Below are 14,853 nucleotides of genomic sequence, written 5' to 3'. Positions count from 1 at the left end.
AAATTGAGGGACTAGTTTGCGTTCAAACAGACAGACGGCCAGACAGACAGCAGACATGGCTAAATCAACTCAGCTCTTTATCCTGTTCAATTCGGTATAATTATTGGTGGGTCTATCTCTTCTTCTTTAAGGGCTTACAATTTTCAGATGCGAGATAAACTTAATATATCATTTAATTTTCATGAAAGGTGTAAAAATACAAATGTATCAGAACCTCAATGTAACAACTATTACATATATTAAATACATGAATATAGCTTAAACACTCTAGTCCCGATTAAAGATGTTTAAGGCGAGTCGCACAAAGGCCAAAGTTCAAATTATCCCACGAAGACTCAAAAGTTAAAGTAATTTTTATTGTTTCTATCTAAAGCAATATTTGAACCTTGACCTCTGTGCGACATGCCTTCCAATCGGAACAAAAACATATTCGGCATATCCTTAACGATGTTTTTACCATGCCAATTTCAAATAAAAAATTGTCTTTGTCAAGGAATCTTTGGAACTATCGAATGCTAATAAAAGATTAATCTCACGACAAACGATGGCTATGGATTCGGCAATACCGCTCACTTTACCTCACGTATCTCATTTTGGAAGTGTATTAAATTCAAACGTGAATATTACTCCTACGACGCCCTTAGGTCCAAATTCACCTATTTCAAGTACGGCTAACATATCAGCTATTCGAAAGAAAATTACTGTTAAAACTCCCATATCAATTGCGGGTGGTAAGTAATTAACTAGTTCACAACGTACGTAAATTTATTTAAAAAATCACAAATTGTTTATCGGAATGGAAATACCTATAATGTCAGTCAGTATCTTTAATTCGGTTCTGTTTTTTTCTGTCAAAATAAAACATAATAACTAAAAAAACATTTTATTGTGCGAGGTGTGTAAAACTTACTAAAATTTACCAATTTATAAGATGTCAAGACGATTAAATCCCAGATCCTAACAAAATTAGAGTACAGGTGATAGTAGTGTCATAACAAAGAGAAGAAACAACACAAATGCCTCGTGCATAGAGTGATATATATGTAGAAATAAATTGGTTTGACGTGTTTATTAATCGAAATCTTCTTCTTTACAATTGAAATACTTATGTATTTTTCACGATGGGCAAATTCTTCTCCCAGTTTTTATTTTTTATAAATACACTTTAAAGAAAAATATGGCCTTGTAAATTCTCTTTCAAATCTCTTTTTTAGAAAACAGGGCGTTGTCCTTACACTTTTCGTCCAGTTTGGCAGAAATATTCGCGGACGTTTTTTACTCGATATTTAATAGTAGACCGCTGAGCCCTCCTTGTCAGGCAGGTGATCGTACGACCAAGATGGACAACTCAAGACCTTATGTTAAAAAGGAGGATAAGATAGGAAGAACGGATACGCAAGCCAAGTAAAAAAAGTGCTATAAGCTATGCATCGGATTCGGCGAGAAAAAGTAGGGGAGAGCCAACGAACATCGTGATAGAACGTAAATTAAATCCAAACGGAGTAAAGTCGAGAAGGGTTCGGAGCGGAGGAAGTAAGAGAGCTCTGTTGCAGTAGGGTAGAGAACTAAGAATTTTGCAAAGCTAAGGAGCAGTGATCGGCTCTGCGTCTTGGGAAGTTAGCGCTTGGAATATGCGCATGAGGCAGTACAAGTAAGTCGAATGCAGTTCAAGGGCTTTGCTGCGAAAAACCATAGATACTGCAACCGGCATGAGGAGGAAGAAGCCTTGAGCGTCAGTATGAGAAAACAACGTTCGACTGAGTCCAACAGTCTTTGAAAAGGTAGAATGGACCTAGGGAAGTGAAGAGGGGCGATAGTATGGATACCTTCCGTGATGAAGACGGTAGATATGCTGCGACTTCTGCACAATTGAAACCCGAATATACTAACACAGGACTGAACAGTTCTTATGGCATCATTCTTTATTCCGAAATAAACACACAGGCGTAGGATATGTTATTCAAGAAGCTTGGGAAAATGTCTGAGGCTCAGGTAAAATTTGTCAGTGAATCATTAAAAAAAATTCTTAGCGAAAACAATCCTAACACCCTGGAAGCGGTCGAGGTTGAAAAGAACCATGAAAGCCCTAAAATGGGGGACAGGAGGAGAATCAGCTACAGGATCCCCCAAAGGGGGATGGGTTGAAACTTTAGAAGTCTGGGTCTACGAGACGTTTCTATGAAGCGTACGATGTACTCTTTTTACCTTATTCTAAGGTTTAGCTGTCAGGACTGAAACCCATATTCCTTATTGCTTACAATCGATTATATCAGTTTTTGCTGGGTCTGCGCCCTTAGCTGCTGTTTGCGAGTGTGAAGCTGTTTACTACTTCATCTGCATATTCTTCTGTTGTTATTGTACAACATTTATCTACTAGCGGCCTAGTGACGCACAGTGTTTCAACTGTATGGAGTTAGGTGGAAAAAAGTTAAAACCATTATAGTTGTGCTCCTATATTAACTTAACCACTGACTGGATGATACAGAAGCCCCCATGCTTCTAATACTAAAAATTTGAGTGTGTGAGTGTGTCTACATATACATTAGGGTGCTTAAAAAAAAAATGTTTTCCCAACTCTTACCCTTTTAAATCCATTTTATTGTAAAGATAATTATACTTTGTCTCAGATTTGCTCAACAGTTCTTTATTGAATAAAAATAGAACTACAACGTACTTCTATATACGGTTATCATTCACTTATGTCTTTACTCACCCTTATCGCGAAGTTCACGCGGAAAAGTGTTCGCCTTCACTTCCTTTGTTCGGGTGAACTTTTTCCGCCTATCGGCAATTTCGGGCGAAGAAAAGTTCGAAACAGCTGATGCACTATTGTGAATTAGCAGCGAACAAATAATTTACTTGCAATTGTGTAAATTTTGTAACCAAGCATATATTTCCTTAAAATACAACAAAAATAATAGAGATAAAAAATGTATAAAATAATGTTTAGTATTGCACTTAGGTTGGTGTTGATTGAGCGCGAGGAGAATATAAATTTGAAAGCGATTCGGAGGTAATTAAGAGAAAATTCTAACCATTTGGAGCTAAGTGATTCACTGTAAGCTAATAATTACTATTTTCAGCACTTTTGAATAACAAGTTAATTTTTTTTTTAATTAGCTTTGGTAAATATTACAGGCTAAACAAGCCGCCATTCTAATATTTGCTAGATTCTTACCAACTCCTTGCCACCATTGAAGCAAAAATTTGGAGTTCCGCCAATTGTAAAGTTGAGTACATGTCTTCGTTTTTTCGCATTGTGAAAAGGCGTTGGAAAGGACGATGAAGTGGGCCTTAGCCAATCTTGTTTCAGTGAGGTGCTCAACATTTTGGAATCGTTGCTTTGTCCACAATGGATAACTTGGCCGACTGATACGTTGTCATAAAAAATAAAATTTACATACTTAGCAGTACAGGAATTTCACTTTTCCCACTCAGCTTCCGATTGTGCATTATTTATTGATTTATTTCTAATAATAAAAGTACATATAATTATAAGAGTACCAAATTTCAAAACAAAAATTACTTACATTTTTCTTCGTTCCCCTGTAAAATGTAAATGAACAAATTTGGGTTTCCGCGCTGTTCATTTCGCCCGAACAAAGAGTTGCCGATAAGATGAAATCTTTTTCGAACACGAAAAATTGTTTCGCCACCCTCTGCGAAAATAAAACTCGCGATAAGGGTGACTGTAAATAAATATTTCAAAGCTGCAATCGTCTCTGACTTTTTTTTACTTTTGCTTGATTTGGCTTTCTCTTTCATTAAATATGCTTTGGTTCTCTCCTCGGATTTGCCAACTTTTAGGGGCAATCTATATGATATATGTAATAAAAACTCAAATGTTTTTATCAGCGCATGGAGTGTATACAACCCATAATCATAATTTTCAGTCTTTGCAATGTAAGAAGCAACTGGTACTTCGTTTTGTGACGTCGCAGCGTCAAGTTCGGTTTTCCCCACAACTCAACGGTGTGTTATTAAGGGACTCTACTCACGCGGTTTAGAATAAAATGGCGGAAAGTGTGGGAGTCGAAATGACAAAAATTTAATTAAAAATACTTACGAATTGTGCGCGTTATCAGTTCATCGTAAAAATATGCAAATTGTGCAAAGAAAGATTCATTTGCTATCGGGCAAAAATCCTAAAAAACATTAAAATAAAAATATGCACTTTGTGCAAAAATATACATATAATTGCTATCGGGCATAATGAAATTTAACATTAATATGTTAATAAATTTATGCAACATATAAACAAATTTAAAAGAAATAAAAGCATATAAGTAAAACTTTCGTTTTACACATATATATAACTTTTATGATACCATCATCAAAGTGCAATAAACGGAACATGTAACGGGATAGAGAATACCGTATATAAAAACAAGTAAGGAAGGCTAAGTTCGGGTGTAACCGAACATTACATACTCAGTTGAGAGCTGTGGAGACAAAGTAAGGGAAATCACCATATTGTAAAAAAACCTAGGGTAACCCTGGAATGTGTTTGTATGACATGTGTATCAAATGGAAGGTATTAAAGAGTATTTTAAGAGGAAGTGGGCCATAGATCTATAGATGGACGCCATTTAGGGATATCGCCATAAAGGTGGACCAGGCCTGACTCGAGAATTTGTTTGTACGATATGGGTATCAAATGAAATGTGTTAATGATAATTTTAAAAGGGAGTGGGCCTAAGTTCTATAGGTCTTTTCGAGATATCGCCATAAAGGTGGACCAGGGGTGACTCTAGAATTTATTTTGTACGATATGGGTATCAAATTAAAGGTATTAATGAGTATTTTAAAAGAGCTTGGGTCTAAGTTCTATAGATGTACGCCTTTTCGAGATATCGCCATAAATATGGACCAGGGGTGACTCTAGAATTTGTTTGTACGGTATGAGTATCAAATGAAAGGTGTTAATGAGTATTTTAAGAGGGCGTGGGCCTTAGTTCTATATGTGGACGCCTTTTCGAGATATCGCCATAAACGTGGACCAGGGGTGACTATAGAATTTGTTTGTACTGTATGGGTATCAAATGAAAGGTGTTAATGAGTATTTTAAAAGGGAGTGGGCCTAAGTTCTATAGGTGGACGCATTTCGGAATATCGTTATAAAAGTGGACCTGGGTTGACTCTAGAATGCGTTTGTACAATATGGGTGTCAAACGAAAAGTGTAATAAGTGTTTTAAAAGGGAGTGGGCCTTTGTTCTATAGGTGGACGCCTTTTCGAGATATCTCCATAAAGGTAGACCAGGGTGACTCTAGAATTTGTTTGTACGATATGGGTATCAAATGAAAGGTGTTAATGAGTATTTTAAAAGGGAGTGGGCCTTAGATCTATAGGTGGATGCCCTTTCGAGATATCACCATAAAGGTGGACCAGGGGTGACTCTAGAATTTGTTTGTACGATATGGGTATCAAATGAAAGGTGATAATGAGTATTTTAAAAGGGCGTGGGCCTTAGTTCTATAGGTGGACGCCTTTTCGAGATATCGACATAAAGGTGGACCAGGGGTGACTCCAGAATTTGTTTATACGATATGGGTATCAAATGAAAGGTGTTAATGAGTATTTTAAAATGGTGAGGGCCTTAGTTCTATAGGTGGACACCTTTTCGAGATATTGCCATAAAGGTGGACCAGGGGTGACTCTAGAATTTGTTTGTACGATATGGGTATAAAATGAAAAGTGTTAATGAGTATTTTAAAAGGGCGTGGGCCTTATTTCTATAGGTGGACGCCTTTTCGAGATATCGACATAAAGGTGGACCAGGGGTGACTCCAGAATTTGTTTATACGATATGGGTATCAAATGAAAGGTGTTAATGAGTATTTTAAAATGGTGAGGGCCTTAGTTCTATAGGTGGACACCTTTTCGAGATATTGCCATAAAGGTGGACCAGGGTGACCCTAGAATTTGTTTTTACGATATGTGTATCAAATGAAAAGTGTTAATGAGTATTTTAAAAGGGCGTGGGCCTTATTTCTATAGGTGGACACCTTTTCGAGATATTGCCATAAAGGTGGACCAGGGGTCACTCTAGAATTTGTTTGTACGATATGGGTATCAAATGAAAGGTGTTAATGAGTATTTTAAAAGGGAGTGGGCCTTAGTTCTATAGGTGGATGCCTTTTCGAGATATCGCCATAAAGGTGGGCCAGGGGTGACTCTAGAATGTTTTTGTACGATATGGGTATCAAATGAAAGGTGTTAATGAGTATTTTAAAAAGGCGTGGGCCTTAGTTCTATAGGTGGACGCCTTTTCGAGATATCGACATGAAGGTGGACCAGGGGTGACTCTAGAATTTGTTTGTACGATATGGGTATCAAATGAAAGGTGTTAATGAGTATTTTAAAAAGGAGTGGGCCTTAGTTCTATATGTGGACGCCTTTTCGAGATATCGCCATAAACGTGGAGCAGGGGTGACTCTAGAATGTGTTTGTACGATATGGGTATCAAATTAAAGGTATTAATGAGGGTTTTAAAAGGGAGTGGCCCTTAGTTGTATATGTGAAGGCGTTTTCGAGATATCTACCTAAATGTGGACCAGGGTGATCCAGAACATCATCTTTCGGGTACCGCTAATTTATTTATATATGTAATACCATGTACAGTATTCCTTCCAAGATTCCAAGGGCTTTTGATTTCGCCCTGCAAAACTTTTTCATTTTCTTCTACTTAATATGGTAGGTGTCACACCCATTTTACCAAGTTTTTTTCTAAAGTTATATTTGGCGTCAATAGACCAATACAATTACCATGTTTCATCCCTTTTTTCGTATTTGGTATAAATTTATGGCATTTTTTTCATTTTTCGTAATTTTCGATATCGAAAAAGTGGGCATGTTCATAGTCGGATTTCGGCCATTTTTTACACCAATACAAAGTGAGTTCAGATAAGTACGTGAACTGAGTTTAGTAAAGATATATCGATTTTTGCTCAAGTTATCGTGTTAACGGACGAGCGGAAGGACACACGATCGGCTGTGTATAAAAACTGGGCGTGGCTTCAACCGATTTCGCCTCACAGCAAACAGTTATCGTCCTAGGAGCTAAGCCTCTACCAAATTTCACAAGGATTGGTTAATTTTTGTTCGACTTATGGCATTAAAAGCATCCTAGACAAATTGAATGAAAAAGGGCGGAGCCACGCCCATTTTGAAATTTTCTTTTATTTTTGTATTTTGTTGCACCATATCATTACTGGAGTTGAATTTTGGCATAATTTACTTATATGCTGTAAAGATATTAACTTTTCTTTTAAAATTTGAATTAAAAAAAAAAAATTTTTTTAACAAGTGGGCGTGGTCTTTCTTCGATTTTGCTAATTTTTATTAAGCAGACATAAAGTAATAAGAGTAACGTTCCTGCCAAATTTCATCATGATATCTTCAACGACTGCCAAATTACAGCTTGCAAAACTTCTAAATTACCTTCATTTAAAAGTGGGCGGTGCCACGCCCATTGTCCAAAATTTTACTAGTTTTCTATTCTGCGTCATAAGCTCAACTCAGCTACCAAGTTTCATCGCTTAATGCGTATTTGGTAATGAATTATCGCACTTTTTCGATTTTTCGAAATTTTCGATATCGAAAAAGTGGGCGTGTTTATTGTCCGATATCGTCCATTTTAAATAGCGATCTGAGATGAGTGCCCAGGAAGCTACATACCAAATTTCATTAAGATACCTCAAAATTTACTCAAGTTATCGTGTTAACGGACAGACGGACGGACGGACGGACGGACATGGCTCAATCGAATTTTTTTTCGATACTGATGATTTTGATATATGGAAGTCTATATCTATCTCGATTCCTTTATACCTGTACAACCAACCGTTATGCAATCAAAGTTAATATACTCTGTGAGCTCTGCTCAACTGAGTATAATTACAAAAATACATATAACTGCACCGAGGACAAATAACGGGATAGAAAATATCCTCATATTTTAATGTACAGTCATGTACACATGACTAGAGTGACTATAATTTCTATAAAATTTAACATTAAATACGAAGGAAATCCTTTTACAAAAATAATAAAATTGAAAAATAATTACCATAATTTAATGGATAATTAACAACTAAAGACAAATTGAATATAACCTGGCGTGGTGCCATGAAAAAACCGAACCATATTGTATTTTTCACGATGGGGAAATTCTTCGCCCAGTTATTGCTCCTGAAACGTTGAAGAACGACTACACAAAAAATTGGCAGAGCCACGCCCATTTTTAAAAATAGTTTTTATTTTTTATAAATACACTTTAAAGAAAAATATGGCCTTGTGTATTCGCCAACTCTTTCAAATCTCTTTTTTTATAAAACAGGGCTTTGTCCTTACACTTTTCATCCAGTTTGGCAGAAATATTCGCGGACGTTTTTTACTCGATATTTAATAGTAGACCGCTGAGCCCTCCTTGTAAGGCAGGTGATCGTACGACCAAGATGAACAACTCAAGACCTTATGTTAAAAAGTAGGATAAGATAGGAAGAACGGATACTCAAGCCAAGTAAAAAAAAGTGCTATAAGCTATGCATCGGATTGGGCGAGAAAAAGTAGTGGAGAGCCAACGAACATCGTGATAGAACGTGAATTAAATCCAAGCGGCGTAAAGTCGAGAAAGGTTCGGAGCGGAGGAAGTAAGAGAGCTCTGTTGCAGTAGGGTGGAGAACTAAGAATTTTGCAAAGCTAAGGAGCAGTGGTCGACTCTGCGTCTTAGGAAGTTAGCGCTTGGAATATGCGCATGAGGCAGTGCAAGTAAGTCGAAGGCAGTTCAAGAGCTTTGCTGCGAAAAACCATAGATACTGCAACCGGCATGAGGAGGAAGAAGCCTTAAGCGGCAGTATGAGAAAACAACGTTGGACTGAGTCCAACAGTCTTTGAAAAGGTAGAAGGGACCTAGGGAAATGAAGAGGGGCGGTAGTATGGATACCTTCCGTTATGAAGACGGTAGTTATGCTGCGACTTCTGCACAATTGAAACCCGAATATACTAACACAGGACTGAACAGTTCTTATGGCATCATTCTTTATTCCGAAATAAACACACAGACGTAGGATTTGTTATTCAAGAAGCTTGGGAAAATGTGTGAGGCTCAGGTAAAATTTGTCAGTGAATCAGAAAAAAAATTCTCAGGGAAAACAATCCTAACGCCCTGGAAGCGGTCGAGGTTGAAAGGAACTATGAAAGCCCTAAAATGGGGGACAGGAGGAGAATCAGCTACAGGAGCCCCCAAAGGGGGATGGGATAAAACTTTAGAAGTCTGGGTCTACGAGACGTTTCTATGAAGCGTACGATGTACTCTTTTTACCTTATTCTAAGGTTTACCTGTCAGGACTGAAACCAATATTCCTTATTGCTTACAATCGTTTATATCAGTTTTTGCTGGGTCTGCGCCCTTAGCTGCTGCTTGCGAGTGTGAAGCTGTTTACTACTTCATCTGCATATACTTATATTGTTATTGTACAGCATTTATCTACTAGCGGCCTAGTGACGCACAGTGTTTCGACTGTATGGAGTTAGGTGGAAAAAAGTCAAAACCATTATAGTTGTGCTCCTATATTAACTTAACCACTGATTGGATTATACAGAAGCCCCATGCTTCTAATACTAAAAATTTGAGTGTGTGAGAGTGCCTACATATACATTAGGGTGCTTCAAAAAAATGTTTTTTCCCAACTCTTACCCTTTTAAATCTTTTTCATTGTAAAGATAATTATACTTTGTCTCAGATTTGCTCAACAGTTGTTTATTTAATAAAAATAGAACTACAACGTACTTCTATATAAGGTTATCATTCACTTATGTCTTTACTCACCCTTATCGCGAAGTTCACCTTCACTTCTTTTGTTCTGGTGAACTTTTTCCGCCTATCGGCAATTTCGGGCGAAGAAAAGTTCACTTCGAAACAGCTGATGCACTATTGTGAATTAGCAGCGAACAAATAATTTAATTGCAATTAAGTAAATTTTGTAACCAAGCATATATTTCCTTAAAATACAACAAAAATAATAGAAAAAAAAAATGTATAAAATAATGTTTAGTATTGCACTTAGGTTGGTATTGATTGAGCGCGAGGAGAATATAAATGTGAAAGCAATTCGGAGGCAATTAAGAGACAGTTCTAACCTTTTGGAGCTAAGTGATTCACTGTAAGCTAATAATTACTATTTTCAGCACTTTTGAATAACAAGTTAATTTTTTTAAATTAGCTTTGGCCAATATTACAGGCTAAACAGCCGGCATTCTAATATTTGCTAGATTCTTACCAACTCCTTGCCAGCATTGAAGCAAAAATTTGGAGTTCCGCCAAGTGTAAAGTTGAGTATATGTCTTCGTTTTTTTCGCATAGTGAAAAGGCGTTGGAAAGGGCGATGAAGTGGGCCTTAGCCAATCTTGTTTCAGTGAGGTGCTCAACATTTTGCTTTCGTTGCTTTGTCCACAATGGATAACTTGGCCGACTGATACGTTGTCATAAAAAATAGAATTTACATACTTAGCAGTACAGGAATTTCACTCAGCTTCCGGTTGTGCATTATTTATTGATTTATTTCTAATAATAAAAGTACATATAATTATAAGAGTACCAAATTTCAAAACAAAAATTACTTACATTTTTCTTCGTTCCCCTGTACAATGTAAGTGAACAAATTTGAGTTTCCGCGCTGTTCATTTCGCCCGAACAAAGAGTTGCCGATAAGGTGAAATCTTTTTCGAACACGAAAAATTGTTTCGCCACCCTCTGCGATATAGTGAACAAAAACTGTGAATATTTTCGGGTGAAAATAAAACTCGCGATAAGGGTGACTGTAAATAAATATTTCAAACCTGCAATCGTCTCTGACTTTTTTTACTTTTGCTTGATTTGGCTTTCTCTTTCATTAAAAATGCTTTTGTTTCTCTCCTCGGATTTGCCAACTCTTAGGGGCAGTCTATATGATATATGTAATAAAAACTCAAATGTTTTTATCAGCGCATGGATTGTAGACAACCCATAATCATAATTTTCAGTCTTTGCAATGTAAGAAGCAACTGGTACTTCGTTTTGTGCCGTCGTCGCGTCAAGTTCGGTTTTCCCCACAACTAAACCGTGTGTTATCAAAAATTTTTGAATATAAAGATATTGCATGCGCGAACTTCGGTGGAAAGCAGCGGAGCGTAACAAAATTCTAGTAGGTCACTTTCACCACACCAAAAACTTTAACACAATTTTTAACATAATTTAAGCACAGAAATACACTGATTGGAGTTTTAGTGAGTAAAAGTTAAAATTCTGAACACACTAGCTGAATAAAAAGTGTACAAATAATTATTAAATAACAAATACAGACAGTGGTAGTTTAACAAATTCTGCTGTGGTAAGTGGTGAATGTGACCTACTAGAATTTTGTGAAGCTTGCCTCACACGATTTTTCGTCTATGCAATGTCTCTATATTATATCGTTTCCGGTGTTATTAAGGGACTCTACTCACGCGGTTTAGAATAAAATGGCGGATTGTGCGGAGTCGAAATGACAAAAATTTAATTAAAAATACTTACGAATTTTGCGCGTTATCAGTTCATCGTAAAAATATTCAAATTGTGCAAAGAAAGATTCATTTGCTATCGTGCAAAAATCCTAAAAAACATTAAAATAAAAATATGCACTTTGTGCAAAAATATACATATAATTGCTATCGGGCATAATCAAATTTAACATTAATATGTAAATAAATTTATGCAACATATAAACAAATTTAAAACAAATAAAAGCATATAAGTAAAACTTTCGTTTTACACATATATATAACTTTTATGATACCATCATCAAAGTGCAATAAACGGAACATGTAACGGGATAGAGAATACCGTATATAAAAATTACAAAAATACATATAACTGCACCGAGGACAAATAACGGGATAGAAAATATCCTCATATTTTAATGTACAGTCATGTACACATGACTAGAGTGAATATAATTTCTATAAAATTTAACATTAAATACGAAGGAAATCCTTTTACAAAAATAATAAAATTGAAAAATAATTACCATAATTTAATGGATAATTAACAACTAAAGACAAATTGAATATAACCTGGCGTGGTGCCATGAAAAAACCGAACCAAATTGAAAATAAATTTAAAAAAACCTGGCGTGGGACATTTTAAATGCCATTTTACAAAGCGCGGATAGTTGAAATTGGAATAGACACACACATGGAAAAAATATTAAATATATGAAATGGGAAAATAAGACACCACATGGCAATATCGGGAGGACTTTAAGGCTTCAATTACTAAAACTCTACATAAATAAACATGTTACCACAAATTGCACTAGCTGGATGATTTAGCACAACAATTTGTCACTTTTATATTTCTATAACAATTGGAGGATGTCTACTGCTAATGGCTTGGGCATATTGGGGGTACCACTTGGCATGTTTTTTATTGTAGGAAACGAACATTACAAATTTACATAAATAAAACAAGTCATCACATTTGGAACTAATTGGGTTAATTAACACATATGGTGGCATGACATACGGAGCTACAAAACTTGACTAAAAATAAATCTCTTTCGACATAATTTTTGGATACATGAGTATATGAGTAACCACAAATAAGAGATGATATACACATTGAAATTATGGAGACATACACATGGATTATTCACATTGTGAAATCATAAGTGACGTTAGTCTTTTTAATACTTTGTTTACAATCTATATATATATACAAAAACAAAAAAAAATCACTACATATTGCAATAGCTGGATGGGAGAGAAAATAGTAAGCTGTAACTTAAAGCTACTATATAAATGTATATAAAAATTCATGAACAGAGCAAACACAGTAATACAGACACAGAAATATAATTCACGAGGAATTAAAAATCTTGAAAAAGCATATGGCAACAAGCCATATATTAAAACTTAACATTTACAAGAAAACATCTTTGTGCTACGGGTTTTTACTTTGTGGCACTTGGCAGTTGCTTAGGCACGTCTAAATGTTGCAAGTATATTACCCTTATACGTTTGTTAACCTGGCGATTTAAGAGGCAAATTAAGGGTCCTCTTGCCATCTTTTGGAATTGAAAGATTCAATTCCTAAAACAAAAAAAAAAAAAAAAAAAAGAAGCAACTGGTATGTTCATTTGACTAGGTTTGGCATCGCAAATGTACCAATTTTGGTTACCCTTCGTCCCTCGTATGTTACATATTTTTCCATCAACCACTGGTGAGAGGAGAGTATGTTTCACTAGGAAATTTTTACAATCAGTTAAATAATAATAATAATAAGTCCTCGTCAGTTGCAGCAGCATTTTCAAACTTTTGCTTGTACGTGCTACGCCTTGAAGTCCCATCTAAGCCCCATTTGTTGCTGATTCGACTTTGTCAGCTTCAGAAAGGGACAAAGTGTCTAAGACGCACTTAGTGGTTATGACTAGCAAAGATTGCAATGTAAAACTAGCAGAAATTTTATCCACATGACTGCATTCATCAGGTGGAAAGCATATTTTCTTAGATTTCGTTAAACTATAGAACGATGGAAAGACATCGTGATCTACACCCAGAGCTGCATTTCTCAATAATTTATAGCTATTGGTAGTTAATGTAACGTCAAGGTAGAGGCCTATCGCTTCATCCCCAGAGAGACACCTTTGTTTTGAAGCATTTACCTGCGCATTTTTCATATCTTTAGCACTGTCTAAGTCATCGCTTAGGTCTTTAATAATGCTAGCAGCATCTTTTATCCTTGCGAGCCTAGGGCGTGCTCGGCAGCGAACAAAATTTCCTCCAAAGTATAATTGTTAAGTATAAATTCTACCCTTTTCTTTTAGTTTACTGCCCACAATCTTTGAAGTCCTTTGAGCGTCGACCGAATTGTTGTTCTTTTGTAAAAGTTTCTTCAACGGCATACGAAGGAGCATCTGGTTCCTCCAGTAGAAAAACTATATCCTCACCATTCAACCATTGCTCATACTTAGAAGAGAACCGCTCAATCCGTTTACCGGCGAAATTCCACTTCTTATCAATTTTCAACATCAACAATTTTATGTTTCTTTTTAGTTCATCTTTCGCATTATCGGATATACATAGTTTATTCTTTGTAAGTATGTTACTATATATTTTTTCAAGTCTTTCATTTTTAGGGTAGCTTTGCCACAATTGGAAAAATTCTTTTCGTGAAATTATATAAGATGGAACTGAAAATCGAAAAATTTAAAAAATTATAAATTACACATTTTTGCAAATCCGTGCGCTACAATCGGCTTATATGAGCAGAAACTAGATAAAATTCTCTACAATATGAATCACCTTTTATTGAGTTACTAAGGGGTACTCACTTTTTTTGCTACAAATCTAAAAAATTTACAATTCCTTGTTGTTTTTTTAAGCTATAGCATAGATTTTAACGCGGGCTTGGCGACTAAATCAAAAAAAACCGTAACGGATATTTGTCAAGAAAGGTTCGAAAAGGTTCGAAAAAGGTTCGGTATTAGCAACAGGCCAAATACATAAAATTTGATCTCTATCATAAAGTTAAAGTTAAAGTTAAAGTAAAAGTTAAAGCTAAAGGTAAATTAAAGTTAAGTTAAAGTTAAATTTAAAGTTAAAGTTAAAGGTAAAGTTAAATTTAAAGCTAAAGTTAAAGTTAAAGTTAAAGTTAGAGTTAAAGCTAAAGTTAAAGTTAAGTTAAAGTTAAATTTAAAGTTAAAGTTAAATTTAAAGTTAAAGTTAAAGATAAAGTTAAAGTTAAAGTTAAGTTAAAGTTAAAGTTAAGTTAAAGTTAAAGTTAAAGTGGAAGTTAAAGTTAAAGTTAAAGTTAAAGTGGAAGTTAAAGTTAAAG

At 35.5% G+C, this 14,853-nt stretch overlaps 1 pseudogene; it reads right to left on the bottom strand.

Moving 5' to 3' along the window:
* LOC137235036 (beta-1,3-galactosyltransferase brn-like) overlaps positions 1 to 14,853 on the bottom strand; it is a 59,537-nt pseudogene that overhangs the window by 22,386 nt on the left and 22,298 nt on the right.

This window comes from Eurosta solidaginis, chromosome X, assembly GCF_040869045.1.
Source record: "Eurosta solidaginis isolate ZX-2024a chromosome X, ASM4086904v1, whole genome shotgun sequence".
Taxonomy (NCBI): Eukaryota; Metazoa; Arthropoda; class Insecta; order Diptera; family Tephritidae; genus Eurosta; species Eurosta solidaginis.
Note: the sequence above shows the minus strand (reverse complement) of the source record. Positions and strands in the feature narration are given on the sequence as shown.